At 39.6% G+C, this 21,046-nt stretch overlaps 1 protein-coding gene across 13 annotated transcripts in view; it reads left to right on the top strand.

The window, feature by feature from the left end:
* Positions 1 to 21,046, top strand: part of LOC128106497 (EGF-like and EMI domain-containing protein 1) — a 719,003-nt gene that overhangs the window by 350,421 nt on the left and 347,536 nt on the right. The window lies entirely within an intron of this gene.

Here is a 21,046-nt window from a genome sequence, read left to right as displayed (position 1 = left end):
AGAAGATAGAAAACAGGAAGTGAAGAAATACATACTAAATAAATTTAGGGAGAGTTATTAAATGTTTACCCATCACTAAAAATTATGTTGGAGACAGTGCAGATAATCTGAATTGTAGCAGAAGTGTCTTCCTCCAAGCCACTTTTACCAGCTTGTATTTAAAAGGTTATTTATTGGGTGATATTCCTGGGCCTTTTAGTGCTTTATTTTTCTCCCATCTGCTGATTCTCCTGACTCCAGGCTTCTGTGTGACCTGCCAGATGTGCTCTTGTGGCCCATGAAATCAAGCTTGGGTGAGACCTGGTACAGAACAGGAAGGCGACCCATACTTGGTTTCAGTGGCTGCAAGAATGGTTCCACTGTTGATGGGATGCCTGTGATGTATGTCCAGGCCCTCCAGGAAATAAGCCAGCAAAACCTTTCAACTCAGTGTTACTGCCCACGGATACACATGAGACCCTAACACAATCCATGCTCCAAGAAGATTTCTCTCACTAGATTAGAGCCAGTAACATCTTAATGACACCGTTAATGACTTTTGAAAAGCATTTCGCAGGGCCTGAAACTATGACCTAGTTGGTAAAGTGCTTGCCCTGAAAGCACGAGGATCTGAGTCTGAATCCCTGGCAGGTGTGTATGAGCTAAGTATTGCAGTGCACCTGTTACAGTCTTACAGCTCGGGTGGAGGAGACCAGCAGATACCTGGGCTCACTGGCCAGCCAGCCTAGACTAACTGGTAAGCCCAAGGCCAGTGAGAGATGTGTCTCAAGAAACAAGGTGGACAGCTCCTTAGAAAGGACAATGAATGTTGAGCCCAGGCCTCTACATGTGCTCTTCACTAACCCAGTCCTTTAGCAAAGCTGAAGCTTCTTTCTCTCAGAAGATTTGAGTCCTGTCTGCCACCTCCACTCTGACCTTCCCTTTGACCCTCCTCCCCCACCTCTACTCTGACCTTCATTGTAACCCTCCTCCCCCCACCTCTACCCTGACCTTCACTTTGACCCTCCTCCCCTACCTGAACCCTGACCTTCACTTTGACCCTGCTCCCCCACCTCTACTTTGACCTTCACTTTGACCAGGCTCTCCTCCCCTACTTCAGCTGAGGCTGTCACTTTGTCAAGTGTCCCCTTCCCGCCCTCTGCTTCAGTGGAGAGTTTGAACCTACTTCTCTTCCTCCATTCTCCTGGGATGGTCAATTTGTCCATGGTCTTGGGACGATTCCTTGGTGAATTACAAATAAACAGGTAGATGTGTGGAGTTTCCTGGGGCTGTGTGTTATACCTGTGCATCAGCCAACTCTTCTGTATTCACCCTTTCCCCAAATCCACCTCCACTTACATGATTGCCTATAAGGTCACGTCTTTCTCTGTTGGTTTTTAAAGAAAAACCTAATTAAAGATCTACCATGATCCTACTTTTCTGTGGACGTGATTGAAATTATTTTAAATTATCCATTCGGGGAGATCAAGAGAAGCAAAGACAGACACTGAGATCAACAAAGCATACATTGCTACTTATTCCTGTATGTATTCTTACTGATGGGTCATTTATTGACTCTACCTACTGAACTGTTACTACCTAGTTTCTGTTTCTGTGTCCCATACACTGCAATTTAATTTTGCTGTGGTGCTGTTCTTACTCCTTAGGACGCAGGAATCATTTTACAATTGTTTTTAATGTTCTCATCCAGAATTCTGAAAGCCTGGATCCTTGGCATGGAAAATGAAGCAGGAAAGGCAAGCTATGCCAAGCTTATATTAAATAGCTCCTGGCCATGGGTGTTTGATAGGCTTACTTAGAGAAATATGAAATTCATTTTCAATGAAGATTTAGTCTATATTTCCTTAATTGACTTTCATATATGCAATACCCTTTGAATTTATAAATGGCAATTCTTTGTTCCACTTAAGGTAGGTTAATTTTAAAAATATGTAAAATTAATAAAGAATGTGGCCCCATTTTCTTGGGCTCTGAAACTTAAGGCAATTCTTTCCTGAAATGTCCTCTTCTATAAGGAGTTGGCAAGGGCTGTTTCCTTTGCATTGTTATCTCCACTGAGGACCTCAGATTGACTTTCTAGAAAGTGTAATGTGGTAGACTTTCCTTCTGTGATAGGAAGGGCCTATAATCTCTGCTAATATTTGAGCCATTAGCAAGTACTTAAAATGCAGGTAAATTAAGAAGCAAGTTTTACATCCTATGTTGTTCTCAGTTTTCAGTTGCTGCTGTGTTAGGCATCATAATTCTGGGGTATTTTAGTTGTTTTGATGATTTTTTGAGGTTAAAAATGTATCAAATTCAACATCATTAATTCCCTTGTGAATTTGGTAGATTTTAGGTAATAGCTTAAGTATATATATCTTAGAGCATTTTCAATTCATCGTGTTTTTTGACTCAGTTCATTGCAGCTATAACAAAATTCTGTAAACCAAGCACTTTATAATTACTAAGAGTTCATATCTCTCAAGCCTAGAATCAAAAAGTGTAAGACCAAGGCACAAGCACGTTCAGCGTTAGGTCAGAGCTGGCTTCGCCATTCACAGAGAGCTACTCTGCTGTGACCTCCCTTGGGCCTTTCTGAAAGATGCTGAGATCTCCCCTTATGACTGAGTCACCTTCCAAAAGGCCTCTCTACAAAAGTGCCAACTCTTCATGCCCCTGGGGGAAAGATTTTAACATGGATTGGAGAGGTGGACAAAAGCATTCAAGCATCACATTTTTATTAAACAAATTTTGTATAAAATAGAATGAATTAAAACATTGCACGCTTTAAAAAATATTTTACATATGTGTCTTAATCTGTAACGAAGCCTTAGATTTCCACTAGATGCTGAAAGTAGGCCAATTATCGACCTATGTCCCCAGTCATTTAGTGTTACTATTTGGCCATCATTGAGTAAACTTCTCTTTAAATTACCAAGGAAGATTTGAAGTGATCTTCAATAATCTTTTAGTTTTGCTAAAATGGCAAAACCAGCAGACATGAAATCATTGAAAATAAATTAGTGTTGCACTGCATTATGGGATCCAGGCATGTAGGAGAGGAGGCCAATGTATGTCAGAGGAGCTGATCTCTACACGTTGAAGAGAGAAGCCTCTAAGGATGTCACTGGAGTTTGGAATGATGAAATTGTATTTTAGCAAGCATGCCCAATCCAAATGTCACATCCAGTTAATGAGAGGACCAGTGTTTGAATGACAGTACCCTGACCCTCAGTCTCTTCTCCCCTTTCTGGCTTACCTTTGAGACATCTCCTGGGAGGGGGGGGCGCTGCTAGTAGTTCTTTGAAAAGACACCTCAGCGTGAAGCAATTTGAAGCAGCATTCTACTTTAAATATTGTGTCTATTGCAGTATCCCAAAGCTTTGCTTTCTCACTCAGTACAGTTTTTGCTCTAACCGTCTACTTTTTTTTAAAGATATTATAAGTTTTTATTTCAAATTTAAACTTCTAACAATGGGAATGGAAAACCAGACTCATTTGTTATATGTAAAGTAGGAAATAAATGCCCAAGAAATAAAAAGTCAAATTCACTGCATAGTCTCAGGCAGACAGTTTGCCTAATCCAGGCCCCCATCTCTTCCTTTTAAAGACGATTCATGAGAAGTGGAAAGCCTTTTGATAGAAAACCTGGAGTTACTAGAATGAGCAATTTTCTCTTCTTTTACAGTTTTTGGAATGTAGAATTTCCAAAATACAACTGCTGAACTTGTTAGCCCTCAGGGATCAGCCTGTGTCCATCCATTCTGTAACTGCCCAAGGAAGAAATCAGGCTGTGGGCTTAGTGCCTTTGCCTTTGTTTGCCTGGGTGGGGATTATCCCATGGTGACTGTTATTTCAGATGTATGGTTTATGTACATTTCCTAATTTGTTTTCTTCACTGAAACTGTGTTCATCTGCACTATAACTATTACTGTATATACACAGACACAGACACACACATACACGTGTGTGTGCAAAGGAACTACAATATGAAGAAAACTATATTTTTAGATGTTCATTAAAAGACATTGAGATACATTATCTTTCTTTTTACAGCATGTAATTCTTATTTCTCAAGCATTGAACATGTGCTGATGCTGGAGCAGTTATCTGCACAGTATGGAAACAGTTTATCAGAGGAAGAAATAGCATGCGGTTTCCTTTAGATTAAAAAAAAAGAAATGCTGTCAAAAATAGTCTTTAAATGAGTCTTAAATATATGACTACCAACAAGCAAACAAACAAAACTCAAATTATTTACCTTGCTGAGGAGAACCCTCATGATAGTGAAAAACTTTGAAAAAACTGATTGGAGCAGGATTTATATAGTTAGTTGGCAATAATGTAATACAATGTTTGCTATAAGAAAGGAAATCCTAGTTAATGTCCAAGAGTGTAATAACATCATAAGCTTTGAGCACATCTTGCCCATCAGAGAGAAATCATTGTATCTCTACCAGACAAAAACCTGCAAGTTACCTGAGGACTTAGGAACTGTTAATATCAAACCAACGATTCTTCAGTCAAGAAGCGATTCTTGAGAATGCCCGAGTGGAATATTGGGTGTGGGAACATTTTCGTTCATGGTGACCTAGAAACTACTGAGAGTCATTGCCTCAGAGTGCTGCCTATCGTTCCAACAGGTATGCATCTTCTCTCTGTGCCTCCCTTCTTATCCCCAAACCTAAGCAGTACTTAAGTTGAAAAATTCCACTCTAGAGAACGGAATAAACATGTACTAGCCTGCTCGTACACCACTATGAAGGACTTCAATGTCATGCTTTATTTCCACACGTTGGATGCATTTTCTCAGCAAGGCAAAAATGACTTAGCAAGCAAGACAATGCTATTACATATTCTGAACGTACCTTGAGGAAACAGGCACATGGAGGTAGCCAGATTTTGTTTTGTGTGCATGTTTCTTATCCAACTCTCTCCTTCTGTCATTGGTTTCTTACATTTGCCTTAAAAAAGTGTCTGAAAATAAATGGTAAAGAAATGTTAAAACATGCATTATCTGTCACTGTGACCGTTTTAATGAAGGCTTCATCTTGTTTCCCACAGACAACCTTTTCTTCAGCTGACTGCATCCCTGCTTGATTGACACTTAGGGCTCCTGACAAAGAAGTGGAGGCTGATGCCCAGTAACTCAAGATAGAATTGAGTCTATCAGCAAAGCAGCCCCCACACTTCTTCCTCTAGAGCTAGAAAGTTAGAGGGCACCAACATAGCCTCTGAAGAAAGACACAGAACTGGTAACAAACATCATCCCTCAGTCTTTCAACCTTTAAGGTCATGAATTGACTGCACCAAACAAAGAAAGGTCATTGTCTCTTCTTTCTCTGATTTGGAGAAAACTGGAAGTGGAAGGAAACACATTGCTGCTCTAAGTCTATGGCAACACAGCCGGACGGACCGCTGTCAGCTCTCTGTACTGTTTCATTCTTCTATGGGGTAGAGTCACACAACTGCTTCTCTTTAGTTTGGTAGAACTTAATTCAGCACAGGCTTCCTGGATGCTAACACACAGAAGTGAGCATGAAGACTTGTTTTTACACCCAAGAATCTTGTAGTTCTTCACACACACATATAATTACAGAGAGTGAACGTGTTTGTATGCCACATTTTACTCTCAGCATTTTGCATCTTGATATAGTGTCCTTTGGATTAGCCTCCTAATGACATGCTAGATGGGTTTAAAAACAGCCTAAGTCTCCTGTAGGAAACATGCATTGTTATATTTGTATAGGAATCCTGCTTCAGCAACAGAGCCAATACTGGTGTACAGGAGCATATTTATCTTTAGGATCATCTGGTTCAATACCTGGTACATCTTAGGTGCTTGAAAGATACTCACTCCCTTTTCTTCTGTCCAAGTTCTATTTAAATTGTAGTATAAGTACTTCCTTTTCTCTTTCTTCTTTTTCTTTCTTTCTTTGCAGTGATAAAGACTGTCAGATCTAGTGAATGTAACTGAAGCAGTGTAGATCTCTTACTGGAAGTTTTGTAGATATTTGTTTGTGAGAGTATGTGTTTAGATACATACATGTACTTGGAGATTGCACATGAATGTGTGTGCAGGTTCACATGGAGACCAGAAGACAACTTCAGATGTTGTTTGTCAAGCATGCTATCGAACTTGTTCTTTGAGATAGGATCTCTCACTCCTTGGTAATCATCAAGTAGGCTAGGCTGGGTGGTCAGAAAGCCCTTGGGATCCTTCTCTCTCTGCTTCCCCAGTGAGGTAGACTTCCTGAGCACATTTCACCATGCTTAACTTTTTTTGTGGGAATCTACAGATTGAACTCAAGTTCCATGTTTGGAAGACAAACACTTTTCTTACTGATCTATTTATCCATCTCTTTTTTACAAAAACTTGGAAGACCAGGCTCAAGACATGATTCTAACTCTGCTAGCTGTGTGTTAAATAAGTCATTTTTCTGTAAATTAGAAGGTCAAGTTGCAGATTTTAAAAAAAAAAATTGAACATTTAAGAGTTAATCTTTGTTTTTGTTTCTATCTATGATCACATGCTAATAAAATTGAGATAAATATGTATAGCCTCCGACATGGTAAGATATATCCACAGATGCATTAGTGGCATGAATGTTATAGGGTAACCAACTACCATTTATATTATTATTATTGTTATTATTATTATTGTATTTAAAGCCTGCTCCACAGGAGGAAACACATATGTAAAACTGTAAATCTGGCCAAGAAACCATAGTTGGTGAGTTTGTAGGGCTCAGAGATGGAGGACTTACTACTATATCATATTGCTAAATAGACATAATATCAAACTGTTTCCCATCTTTCTACCCATAGATTCATGAGGTATTTAGTCTTCATCACAGACACTTCATTGTTCAACAGATAATGAAAATCACAACTGAGAAAAATACAGAGCATAAGTGACAATGAAGTGCTCAGCCACAAGTGGGACATCTATATCCTACCTCCCCTTAAGACACAGGGACCCTTGAACTTGTGAACTCACGAACTCATAGCAGTTGTGGCTGCCTGCACAACATGAAGCCATTAAACATTTCCAGCATGGAATGGGGTGTTTATGAGTCCCCATGCCTAACTAAGGAACTGCAGACAGTTGATGGCTTCTGGGAGAGGGAGAGTCGAGTTCTTTAAGTGTATGACTTCTAGTAGGCCCACCATGCTCCAGTAGATGGCCTCACATCAGGAATATATAGGCAACACAGAATGGAGCCCATGTGTTAAAACAACAACAACAAAAAACCAGGACATGAAGTTGGGGTGGGGGTGGGGTAGGAATGGATCTAGGAGGATTGGAGGGTGTTTCTGGGAGGTTGAATATGCTCAAAATCCACTGTTTAAAATCCTCAAAGAATTAATAAAAATATTTTTAATCCACACTCTCTTTAAGAAAAATGTAAAAGAATCAGTTTTAATCTGATAAATGTACCAAGAAGTTGCATCTATTCACTATGGAATGAGTGCCAGAGTATAGAACAGGAATGCAACACCCATTCATTTAAAAACAGAAACTGATGCTAGCGGCAAACTGTTTGAGGATTGCCTTAACATTTTGTGTGTGTTTTCACTGTTTAATCTCAACAATAATTTCAGTAGCATGTTTCTCAGCTTATTTAAGGAAACTGCAATGCAGGGTTGCTACCACACTGTCCTAAATAGCCCATGTAGTACACTTCCCAGTATGTCAAGCCAATGTCTAGAAAACAGATATGTTTGCTTAAGATCATCATCAAAACCCATAAGTAGCATAATTTCCCCCCTTTTAAGGTGTAGAAGCACCTTTTGGAGAATGGTTTTGTGAAACAATTTAAAAATATCTTCTTTTTTTTCAGAGTTACAAAAAGCTTTATTAGAAAGAAGGAGGGGATAGGAGGGGGGAGAGCCAGGCCTGGAGAGAAAGAAAGATGGTGGGAACAGAGCAGAGAGCAGGGAGCAGAGAGGGAACAGAGAGAGAGAGGGCAGAGAGAGAGCTAAAAATATCTTGAACATTCTTCAGGGAAGTAGAAGCGTGTCTTTCTTATCTGGCACGAACCGTATCCATACCAAGGGGATGACAAAAATCATCCTTTTTCTTCCTCAGGAAAGCAGATGTGGAGCACAAGGAAGCCCTTTGAAAGCCAAGGCAGCAAGGGGAGTGCTTCCAAGCATAGGAAGAGCACTACAGTCCTGGGGTGTGTGCAGAATGTTCAGAATGGCGCAATGGTTAGGGCTCATACTGCTAAGTTTGACCTAAGTTTGAGTCCCAGCACCCACATCAGGCAGCTCACAACCTCCTGTAACTCCAGCTCCCGAGGCAACTGACACCTCTGGCCTCTATAGGCACAAGCCCTCGTATTTAAGGAGTGTGTGTGTGTGTGTGTGTGTGTGTGTGTGTGTGTGTGTGTGTGTGTGTGTCGTGTGTTTTATTAGCTTTTCCTGAGGAATGACAAGTGAATGTACAGTTAAATAGGAGATGATATAAATATATACATTTTCATAATCTTATGTATGCATATAAAAAAATCAAATTACTCCTCTGTGTTATGATAGCTTAATATAATTCTTTCCTAGAAACTGTTTGTGGTGGTGTTTTGTTTGTGCACCTCAATAAAACTGATTTGGGAATCAGAGAACAGAGTTCACCACCAAATTAGATATAGAGGTCAGGTGTGGTGGCACATACACCTTTCATCCTATCACTCAGGAGGCGGAGATTCATTTGGATCTCTCTGAGTTCAAGGCCACACTGGGAACAGAGCTGGGTATGGTGGCACATGCCTTAAATCCCAGCACTTGAGATCTCACGCTTAGCTTGGGAAGGACACATGCCTTTAATCCCAGGAAATAATATGGCAGGGCACAGAAAGGTATATAAGGCGTGAGGAAATAGGAACTCATGCTCTGGAAGCTGAGTACTTGGTAAGGTGAGGTTGGCTGTGGCTTGTTCTGTTTCTCTGATCTTCTAGCTTTCACCCCAATATCTGGCTCTTGGTTTTTTACTAATAAGACTATTTAGCAACTCGTGTTACAACTATTGGCTTAATAGAAGTAAAATGAGTTAAGGTCTTACTTAGGTGTGCCGATTCCTGATTCTGGATCCCTCATCAAAGTCCTTACCCCTTATCTTGAGAAGGCAAACACTTGCCAAAAACTGCCTTAAGGGGTTATTACCACAGCTATCTGGACAAAGGTCATTCTGTAAGTCTTATGTGCTGAGAGAAGCATCCTTTTAGTGCTCCCTGCTGGTCTATATGCCTTTATTGCTGCTTTTTAATGTTTCTATGGTTATTGCTACCTGCAGAACATCTACCTGCAAAATGTTTGTTCCTGCAATTTCTTTTCCTGTAAGCATACCTAACTATGACGTAAATTCCTTCTGGTGGACTTGGAACTGAAAGACCACTCTCTAGTGACCACACTGTGATCTATAGAAGCTATAAGAAATTGTATATATGTGTGTGTGGGCGGGTGGTCTTTCCAAAGCACTAGCTTGGGTTTTAACCTGTGCCTGAATAAAGAGTTCTCCCATCTCCCTAAGTCCATGCTTGGTTCTTTGCTGGTTGGAATTTCCATAACAGAATCACCCTAGATGGACACCAACAACAGACCAAGGTATGATTTCATCAAATTCCAAATTTTTGAAGCCAGTGAGTTTATGGGCTTTCTCACAGAGCAAGGTGAAGGATTACTTACAGGAGTGTGGGTGACACCACACACCTATGTCATTCAGTGTCCCACACTACTGTGGATGTTGAGCAAACTCATGGAACCTGGATCATGAAGGGACACTTTTAAACATCTTTTCATTTCTGCATATAATTCAGCATTTCTCAAGGCAATTTCAGCTCTGGGGAGGGAGTTAGAGTGAAAATCTCAAGCAAGAGTTTCTTGACCCTCTCTATAGAGTGTCAGTAGTCCCATTACCATTGCCATAATCCTGGATACCACAGACAGTATCACTTTGCTATAGTGCCATGTTATGGGGCAGCATCCAAGGTGACATCTTGTTAAAAACAAGAGGGAAAAGCAGCTTATTACAATGCCACAGTGGCACCTGTGGAAACCAGAATAGGAAACTGCCTCACCTAAAGCTGGAGTTAATATAGGTGGCTGTGAGCCATGTGATATGGGTTCTGGGAACCAAACTCTAGTCCTCTGGAAGAGCAGAAAACTCTTAACTGCTGAGCCATCTCACAGTCCTCCATGCTTTGCTTTGTTTAATTTGCTTTGAGGGGGAGGGAAACAAGAAAATAGCCAATAATTCTGTTGACAATGTTGCAGTAGCAATGTTCAAAGTCTCCCATATTTGTAGTCTCATATCTCACCTCAATCATTTATTCTTCTGATTTGATGGAAGGATGAAATCATTTTAGGTGTTGCCAGGCAACTTATCTTCTTTGTGTCCATTTCATCTTCCTATGTTTTGACATTGATTTCTTTTTATCTGTTCCAAAGAATTATAAGGTTTGTAATGAGGTCATCCATTCCTACATGGTTTCCCCAATCTGCCCCTCTCCATGTGTGTATGTTTTAGTATAAGTATTATACTTTTCAATGATTCTTGTGTGATTTCTGGATAGAATTGAAGCAAGTACATATAAGAATATGCACCATGTGGTACTCCTGGGAAAAGTTTTTGATATGCTAGAATGAAAAACACATAAGTAACATCTTGGTTACTTTTCTATTGCTATAATAAAACAGCATGCCCAAGTCAACTCATAAAAGGAAGAGTTTATTTTGTTCTTATGGTTGCAGAGGGATAATAGTCCTTAAGAATCATGGCAAGGGACTATGAGAGCAGGTAGAACATGGCATCTGGAGCAGGAAGCTAAAGGTCCACATATTGAACCACAGAGAGAACAAAGTGGGAATGGTAGAATTCTTTTGAAATCCCAAAGCCTACCTCTAGTAATACACTTTCTCCAGCAAGGCCACACCTCATAAGCCTACCCAATCGGGGCCACTCACTAGGAACCAAGTATTGAAATGCTCAGGAATAAGAGAGGACATCTCATTCAATCTACCACATAATGTGAATGATCCAAAGGGGGTGTGAGTCAGGAGAGACCCATAGATAGTTGGCAGAACATCAAGTGAAGGGAGAGTTAGGGGTTAAAGCTAACAAAGGCTTTAGCAACTGGACCATATATAATGGCCTGAGTTTAAATCCCAGCACTCATATAAAAGCCAGGTGTGGTAGAGCATACCTATAAACCCAGTGGTGAGGAAGCAGAGACCAATGGATCCCTAATGCTTTCTGACCAGTAAGTGTGAGAGACCCTCTCTCAAAGTAGAAGGCACAGATGGTCAAAAAGACATCCAATGATGACCAACAGCTGGCTTACACACACACACACACACACACACACACACACACACACACACACACACACACGCACACACGAATAACATTTTGATAGTAATGAAAGGAGAAGGCAGAATAAATATGAGCCACCAGAGAGTGGGTGTGTGTGGGTTTTTGTTCTGTGGCTACAGTTGAGAAGGTTACCCTTGTCAATAATTCAACAGACATTTCCTAACTGCCTAGTGCACTTAAGCTCTATCCTAGAGGTGAATTCTGTGGAGACCAGTCACACAGCGCTGTCTTTCGTTCACTCAACGATGTGATGTGGAGCCTGCTTCAGGAGCTTTGGCTAGCAAGCAGAGTAAGAAGACAATAGAGTACATGCTAAAGAAAAGGTGTTATAATCTGGAAATGAATAGTTCCCCAACTTTAAGGGAGAAATCATATAACACATGCTTGTTAATATTGGATAGGTTGCATGCCAATTAATTTCTAACTAATCATGGTTTTAAAAATAATTATTAGAGTATGATTTCTTTAATAATCACATCTAAGCTTAACATGTGGCATAAAATTCCAAGAATCATGTTTTAGTTTTATTATAATAAGGGGCAGGAGCTGCAGAACTCAGGAAAAGAGAGTTAATCATGCCTAGGATTTATCCCCATTGAAAAAGTAACTAATAACAAAAGGCATATGTATATTTTATGTGGAAGATGAACTTTATTGTGAAAATTATGTTTTACAGGAATAGATGCTTGGTTATATCTTAGTTACAGAGGAACATTCATTTTCCAAAGGATAGACTTCATCTAAAGTTTGACCCAACAAATTATCACTATTTATATGGGGGTTTGAAATCCTGAGGAGTCTAGAATCTGCTGCCTGAAGACAAGCTCTCTGGGAGGAAGAGATGACTACATGGGACCTATAGTGTTACCTGGGGACTTTCTCCTCTTGCTCTACCACTGTCTACCCATTTCCCCCACCCTCCTGGGGGAAACACATCACAGAGAACCATTGCCTGATTACCGATTATCTCCAAACCCTCTCAGTGGTCAGAAGGATGAAGCCAGAAAATAGGAATCACTGCCTGCTCTGCCAGGCCCTGCTTCACTCATCCAATGTTATCAGGCACAAGCCATGTTGTTACTAACTTCACATTAAACTCTGACTGTGTATGTCTTCTTCCAGTCATCCACTTTTGAATTTATTTATTTCAGCTATAATTATGACATATTGCTTAATTCTTGAAATAGCCGTGTGTAGTGAACTGCATGTATGTGTTCGTGCATGTGTGCAATTGCAAAGTGTGTATGTGCATATGTACACATATGTGGGTGTTTTTGTAAAAACTAGAGGTCAATCCCAAGTGTCTTCGTTGGTTGATATTATTTGTTTGAGGCAGGGTCTCTAGTGATACCTGGAGTTCACCAATTTCCTTTTTTTCCAAAAAGCCCCAGGGATCCTCATTGTCTGCATCAACAAAACTGGCCTTCCAGTCATGTATCATCATGCCTAACTCTTTACGGGGGTGCAGGGGATCTGAACTCAAGTCTTCGTTCTCACACAGTAAGCACTTTGCCCACTGGAGCATGATACTAACCCTGGAAATGTCTACTGTGATGTCTGGGTAACGGTTGCACACAGGTGTGTGTGGTGCTTACTTTTACCTGTTGCAGTTGAGGTAACAGACTCGAACTTCTGATCTGGTTCTCATTCCTGTGATGTAGAGAATTGTCTGTTCTGTGGCTCTATTGAAGCAGCCCACACCAAATAAACTTTGTTCCTTTTGGATAAACTTGTCAGCTGTGAAACAGTTGATGTACTGATACTAGATATGAGCTTGTGTGCATCCCTACGTATTCATAGCCAGTTGCATGTGTAAAGGTGTACAGTGATCAAAAGATAAGTGTTCCTTGATCAGATTTTGAACAAGGAGCCTCATCTAGGTCTGTGTCACACACACACCCCTTTTTTGGATCATTCCTGTTTCTTTTTTGCATATTAAAACTAAAAAAAAAAGAGGCTTTGTTGATTGTTTTATTTGTTAAAAGGTTCAACCTTCCACCTTGATATAGTGTTCTACTTAAACCCCTTCTTTATCGCTGACAGAAATCCATTTTAAATATCATCTTAGAAGCCAGGATTCTGATGCTCTTGACTGCTGCTAGACCTTATTTTTTGTGTGTGATGTACTGCACAAAATTGTCTATTGATATGAAGCAGGCTGCAGAACGGTTCTTCAGCTTTGATCACCAGAATGAATCGATTTTTAACAAGCCCTTGCTCCGTGGTGGCTGCTGATGTTGTGTCTAACAGCTCCATTGAAGGGCTGCTTTTGATTTGCTCTAACTGCTCTCTTCCCGAGAGCTTGTCTGGGAAGACTTCTGCAGCTGACTGAAGATCTTTCGTCGGGTTAGAAAATGCTATTAAATGTTATTTACTGATTAAAATATAATTATAGGCAGTCTCCATTACACAGACTCATCAATTTGCAGTTAGTGCTACTGGGTGTAAGCTTTGAAATTGCTAATGACACTCCAAACTGGCCTTCCCACCAAACACACTGAAGAAAATAAAGCTTTTGAGCACTTTGAATGTGTAAGGTTGGTGGCTTACACTCTGGAGTGGTGTTGCTTTCTCTTAGTGCTAAGTTTGTTTTTTTTTTTCTTTTTTCGTATGCTCAGTTGTCAAGCTCAATGAAAAGGTTATGACTTTGGGGCGGAGCCATGTACTCCAAGCTTCCCAAAACTCTAAGGCTTCTAACATGATTGCAGATAAAAAATTTCCCTTCTTTGACTAGCTATGACTTCATCAGGAGTTGTACTTTGGACCAATGTGCTACACTGCAGGCTGCTCTCATTAGCCTCCTGAACACACCATGTGATTTCTCATGTGATGCAGAGGTCAATCTCTTACCCTTTGATCCTTGATTCCTGATATTTAGTTAGCAAGCCATTTTGGATAAAGTTTCACTAAGAATAAGCTATTTTTAGAAGTATGTTTCATTACCATAAGTTTTGTTTATTATAGTATTCTACTCTTAATTTTTCTTTGTGCTTCTGTTTTGAAGCTAATGCATTGGGAGATGGATGTTTATAAATTAGAGTATACAGTATTCACTTGTTGGATCATGGAAAGCTTTTGACTTAATTTATTGATTATTTTTTGGGGTAAGTTTGAGTCTAGTTGTCAGGCTTCTGGCATGATCTTTTTCTTGTTAGACTCCATCAAGAACACAATGTCCTTTAAAAATGTTGATGTCCTGACCCCAGGCTATTCCTGGTTTTGTCTTTCCATTTACAAATGTGATTTAACTTTTCCCACTAATCTTGATATTTTCATCTTGTCCCAAGACTGACAATTTTAAGAGTATTTCTGACAGATGTGACTGTCAAGAATAGAACAGAATTGATGATTAAATTAGGAAAATCCAGGAAAACCAACCTGCCACAGCAAAGAAAAAAATTATATCTAGTTTTAGAAATAAACATGTCAAACTAAAATAATCACATTTGTCCCCAGCCCACTTTCCGGAGAGATTTGGACTTAGTGGCGTATCAGCAGCTTGCTGCCATGAAGGACTTAGATAAGAGGAAAAGGGACATTGTGCCTCTGTACAAGGGTAGTCACATGTCACTCAGTCGAAGAAGTCAGTCCACTGTGAAAAGAGGTGAGGTCACAGAAGAGCTGAAAACCCAGGAGGATGATCAGAGCTGAGTTCTGTTTGACTGCAGGCAAAGCACAGACGGGGTGCAGGCCATGACAACCTTGCTTATAACTTGACACTATTTTTTTTTGTTTGTTTGTTTCTTGTTTTATATTTTGCCAGAATGGGCTTTTTTTTTTTTTGGCATGCTTGAAGGGTTCCTTTAAATGTATGATGAAGCACTTACCGTGGAAAATACTCAAAACGCCATTTGTTAACAGTATTTTTCTAGCCCACTCTCATTTTCCTGTTTGTTCACAAGACTGACCAAAGGCAGCATCTAATTGACTGCTTCGCTGATTCTGTTTTGTTGAATCATCTTTGAGTCAGTATTCTTTTAGGAACACATTTTAATTTCGTTATTGTTATAAAATGTCAAATAATAGAGCACTCAGTGGACGATGTTTGTCTGTTCTTCCCATTAGCAAGGAATAAAAGGTGCCCAGGCTCTGGTTTCAGCCCGAATTTGTAGAAGACACTTTGTTGGGCCTCCTTGTTTGGTCCATTATCTAGGTAGTTGTAAGGTGAGTGAAAGAAAGCCTTTACTAAAGACCTTTCAGTTCTTGCTTGTTTATTCCACAGGTCACAGATTCTTAGTGACTTGCCACTTTGCTTGTCTTTCCATTCTCATTCATTCTCTCTCTCTCTCTCTCTCTCTCTCTCTCTCTCTCTCTCTCTCTCTCTCTCTCTCTCTCTCTCTCTGAGGGGAAAGTACTTGTCCCAACTGCCATATGTTTGAAGACCATCTCTAATTTTTTTTTTTTAGAAAACACTCAGAGTTCCTATCATTTCTGGAAAATGGCAATCCTATCTTCCTCTTTGAAAACCTGTTAGGATAAAAGGTGCCTGACAGCTGATTAGGAATGTGACATATATTTTACTTCCTTTCAGATGAAACCTTCCAAAAACCATATTTACTTACCACGGGCAGTGACAGCCTGTCTGGCAAAAATAATTGATATCCTTTCTGGTTCTTGTGGAAGGGAACAATGAAACGAAAAAGACCTTTCTCTTACCTTTTGAAATGAATAATGTGGTAGAAATTAAATGCAGGTTTCCTTTGGGGCACATCTGGCCACAGACATATTTTTGTGTGTTGTGGGGATGTGTTTGTCACTGGCGTTAATCATCAAGCGTGGTGTGATGTTTTCCAATCTTTCTGTCATGGTACCAGGTACATCCTGTGTTTGAGGTAGCACTAAAAATACCAGAAAATGAGCATGTTTATATGTTACTAATTGTACCTGAGACCAAACATATCAAATTTTGTACAAACGTTGTAATTCACACTGAGATGTACAAAACTGTGTGAGTATTGGATGAAATTCAAACGAGATCATTAGTTCCAGAATTTATCAGCTAAGTAGTCATAAGGAAGCTAGGTCTAACTTTGGTAACTTTCGTTTTTGACACAGATAGAGGCTGACAGAGCTGCCCCCTCCACCCCACAGGGCCCTTTGTGAGGATTTTCTACAGTCTTCTGCATGAGATTATATACTGCTCAGAAAGAAAGCATGACTGTTTTAGGGATGCCAATTATTTGTTTACAAATGGCAGTTAATCAGAGATGTTGTAAATGGTTCTTTTTATTTTATTTTATTATTATTATTTTTTGTGTGTATATGTGTGTGTGTTTGCATTTGTATACAGGGGCACAGGTACCGTAGTGCATGTGGAGATCAGAGGACAATCTCTGGTACTGGGCCTTGCCTGCCCCCTTCTTTGAAACAGGGATCTTTGCTGTTTTGTGCTCTATACATAAGGATAGTTACCCTCCTGTCGCTCCCTCCCATCTCCCAGTGCAAGCTCTGGGATTACCTACACTACTGATAAGCCTCCAGTTTTCGTCCAGGTTCTTGGGATTTGAACTTGGCTTCCCAGACTTAAGGGGCAAGCACTTTAACTGACTGAGTCGTCTCCTCCACCCAAACTGTTCTTTTGAACAGCAGTATTTTCTTAGGAATATTTGCAACATTATTTCCTAGAGTTCGCATTATAAATCCTTCGTTAGTGGCACTTTAAATTCCATCTAGAGCAGATTATTGTCTGTAGATTATATTAATGTAGTAATGAATATGCTTTTTTTGGTTTTTGAAATGTCACTATAAGTCACTTCATTTTAAAACTTGTTAGAATTATTCGCTATTCTAGAAATTATGATTAATCCTAACATAGGAACCAGAAATTGAACTACAGTGCCAAATTCCATACTTTGCATGGTCACCGTGGAATAACTGTTTCAATATTGAAGTCTTCTGCAATGTACAGATCAATAAAAAGCAGGTACCATCAGAGCACAGTTGTTGGGCATCTGTCAAAGTCAGGTTTTGCTGGCCTGCATGAATATCTGTCTTCTGAGAAGTAGACAATTGTTCCCGTAGGTTATAGGATTCTGAGCCAGTGCCTCCCACCTGAGAGCCTTCATTCTGTAAGTTTCCACGCTGAAGGAGTGCCATTAGGTGATACATTGGATATAACGCACACTTTCCTTGCTTTCTATACGGAAGATTGAATTTGTTGACTTCTGTGCACCCACAGATCCTTCAGCCATCTCTTGTGTCTCATGTTTTCGAACCCCGGGATGCTGCAAAGGTCTCCCCATTTTCAAAGGGACAGCATCTTTCCACCGCTTCGCATTTCCCTCCTAAGAATCTTTGATGTCAGGAATCACAGAGATTTTTTTATAACTTAATTAGATACACATTTTATTCCATCTGTCTTTGAGTTGTTCAACTACATAACCATATAGTTGTCAATAACAATACAAATTTTAATGAATCTGTGGACAGTAAGAATTTTACCACCTTTTTAATGGAGAATTTTCATGTTAATAAATTTCTCTGTATTTCTTTGTTAGTTTGAAAGTTACTATTATGAATGGTGAGTAAACTAATAAAACATTAAATTAAGGCAAATAGTGACTTTAAAAAGTACTATGAATTTTGAGTTTCATATTTTACTTATGGTAATTTACAAGCATGTTATTATATGAGTTTGCTACTTTTTATTTTAAATTTTCTCATGGTGGAATTTAACTCTATAGGTCCTGATTGAGAAAATGTAAGTGAGAAAGCTGACTTGACCAATCAAGCTGTTTAACTAGTTTGTGTCCCAACAGGGGCAATGGCAAGGATGTTTTGAATGGCCTTATCAGAGTTGTCAAGTGTACATTTATTGTTTCTTCGAACATGAGTAATTCATGCCATTGAAAACTTTGGCTGCAAATGTGATCTGGCCAGAATGGCAAGTATTCAGCTTTGGAATAGGCCCTGTTGCAGATTCAGTAATTCTGTGCTTGAAGATGAAAAACAAGAGAGGACTTCTTGAGCAAGTACAGAAGATCTCCACAGGCATGTCATCTGCATACAAACCTGGGCTACCTCACTATGCAGGCCAGAGCATCTGCTAACACACCTGCCTTGTGTCTGGGCACGAGGCTCCCCATTAACAATCTTCTCCTTTAGGAGAACCATGGACCTGGCAGTTTGCTGCTTCATGGTTGAAAATACAGTTCCAATAAACATTTTGAACAACATTAGGATCTTCCTCGTATTAAGTAGAGAATCAAAGGAGAGAAACTCTGTTCCCAGTGAAGAAGCCACTACATAAGGAAGGCTTTATGAAGACTCTAAGTCAAAATGATGCCAACAAGCAGATGGAGAGCACATTGGAATGTGAGCATTCTGAGCCAGGGTCTTTCTGTGACTTTAATGTAACTCAGTTGTCCCCTGATTCTGCCGTCTTTGTGGCTGGACTCCAGTCACTTATGAATTCCCACGTAGCTATCTTGCTGTTACTGTAAAATGCCACAGGGTGTTTTGTGCTAAGTCAACAAATGCCTGGTGCCACCACTGTATTTATTTTGAGTTTGTAATATCTGTGCTTTTACCCTTTCTCTGACATTTTCTAAGGTTTCTCTCTGTACAGCATCTGGCTGAGGAGTAGAGTTCCCTGTGAGCAAGTGACAGATTGATACTGCAGGCCCAACCACCAATTCACACCCTGAAGGAACTGTCCACCCTGGGAAGAGATTAGCTGTCAGTCCTCTGACACTTTGCTTAGTTTAAAAATTACTCCAAGGATTTAGACTTCTTGTGGGTAATTCTTAAAGAAATATGAGTGATATTATGTGCTTCAAGCTTAAGCTTGAATATAGAGAGAAGCAATAACACAGAGTCACTTGAATTGGAGAAATAGAGTGATTTTAAGAGGTCAGTGAATACATTTTCAAACCATGGCTTTTGAATAATTTTGAAGAGGAAAATCAGTAAGAGATAGTTTTCAGTGACATTATATTCATATGTCAAAGTTAACTTTTATAAAATGGTAATCTTCCTGTTAGAAACATAAGTTTAACAAAAGTATGACTATCTATCTGTTGCTTAATCACAATTAAACCTGAGTGTGTTCCCGGGACACTCAGTGAAACAGGAACCCTGGGTGTGTGTATGAGTGTGTCAAAGTGTATGTATAAGTATATCTGGAAGAGATAACCATTTGAATCAATAGTTAACTCATTAGATTTGAGGTCTGCTCTCACTAATGTAGGCAGACATAATTCACGCCATTTATCCAATAGTCCTGTTAGAAGAAAAAAGGGAGTGGACTCACCCCCTCCGTACCACACTCACATACCTAGAGCTGAAAAATCAGTGCTTCTGTCCTTGAACATCAGCTGTCCTGGTTCTCAGCCCTTCCCACTCTGGGATTCACACCAGCACTGTTCAGCACTACCTCACCCTAACCGTGAGCTGTAGGTGTGATCCTGATCTAAACTACACCACTGGATTTCCTGGCCTTCAGATTTGCTAATGACAAATCATAGGACTATTTAGACTCCATCATTCTATGAGCAGTTGTCATCATAAATCCTCATGTATGTCTCCATTTGTCATTCTTTTCTAGAAAATGCTCACCAATACATGCACCATATGAAAATAAAAGGAACACATGTCAAAGATCTCATCCATCTTATTAATTAATAATAAGTGGTTCAATAAAAATTGAGATTAGATAAATGATTGAGTAGCTATTTATGAGCAATTTAATAAAGAGGTATGAAGATATGATCATTAGGTTAGATATAAAACTGAATACAAAACTGGAAAGTATGTTAAAGGACAATCAACCATAATCTTTAAGATTAGAAGAAGCTACAATTTTACCCACACTTTCACTGGATCTAGACCCTCTACTGCCAGTGAGTCAAACTAAGTCTTCTTCCCTAAATTATTCTTGGAGGGGATCAGTAATATCCAGTCATACTCTCAAAAGGCCCACTGCCCTGCCTTTTTATTTATATCTTCCAAACTCAATTGTTTTAATAATTAACTATTCTCTAGTGTTTCCTATCATTTTATTTTATTCCAGTTTTAAGATGCTGATATAAATTCTTAAAAATTTTTTAATTCATTTGTGTGTGTGTGTGTGTGTGTGTGTGTGTGTGTGTGTGTGTGTGTGAAGGTCAGAGGAGAGCTTGAAGAAGTTGGTTCTCTCTTTCCACTCTATGGCTCCCAGAGATTGAACAAGGTTATTAGGCTAAGTGGCAAGGACCTTTGACAAGGACATTTTCTGCTGAGCTATCCTGCCCCCAAATTATTTTCATAAGGCATTTTAAATAGTATTGCTTGACTATACTTGACTATGGTACCTCCAAGCTTCCAAAACCAAGTTCATTTCGGTGTTATGAATACAAACTTAAATGGCAGAAGAATGAGCATCAAGCAGAGAAGAAACCCAAGAAGTCGCATCAACTTCAGGGATGTCAGCATTCGTTAATGTGAGAGGATGTTACATAAATTGTAATGCATTTCTCTCACAAAATACAGATTTTACTCTCATTGGAATTGAGTTTTTTCTACTGGAGTGGAATTGAGTGGTTTCATAGTTTACATATGGTGATATACTTACCTTGAACTACTGTCTCATTTTACAAATTATGTAACCTACTCAAACTTGAAGTGACCTTTCCATTATCCAGTAATCCCTTGTGGAATGCCGGATCCCAACCAAGCACTGGAACAGTCCTGGGCCACGGAAGTGTAGGGGACAGT

The sequence above is a fragment of the Peromyscus californicus genome, unplaced genomic scaffold (genome assembly GCF_007827085.1).
Source record: "Peromyscus californicus insignis strain IS unplaced genomic scaffold, ASM782708v3 Scaffold_9__1_contigs__length_137607984, whole genome shotgun sequence".
Taxonomy (NCBI): domain Eukaryota; kingdom Metazoa; phylum Chordata; class Mammalia; order Rodentia; family Cricetidae; genus Peromyscus; species Peromyscus californicus.
This window is presented reverse-complemented; position numbering and strand designations above follow the sequence as displayed.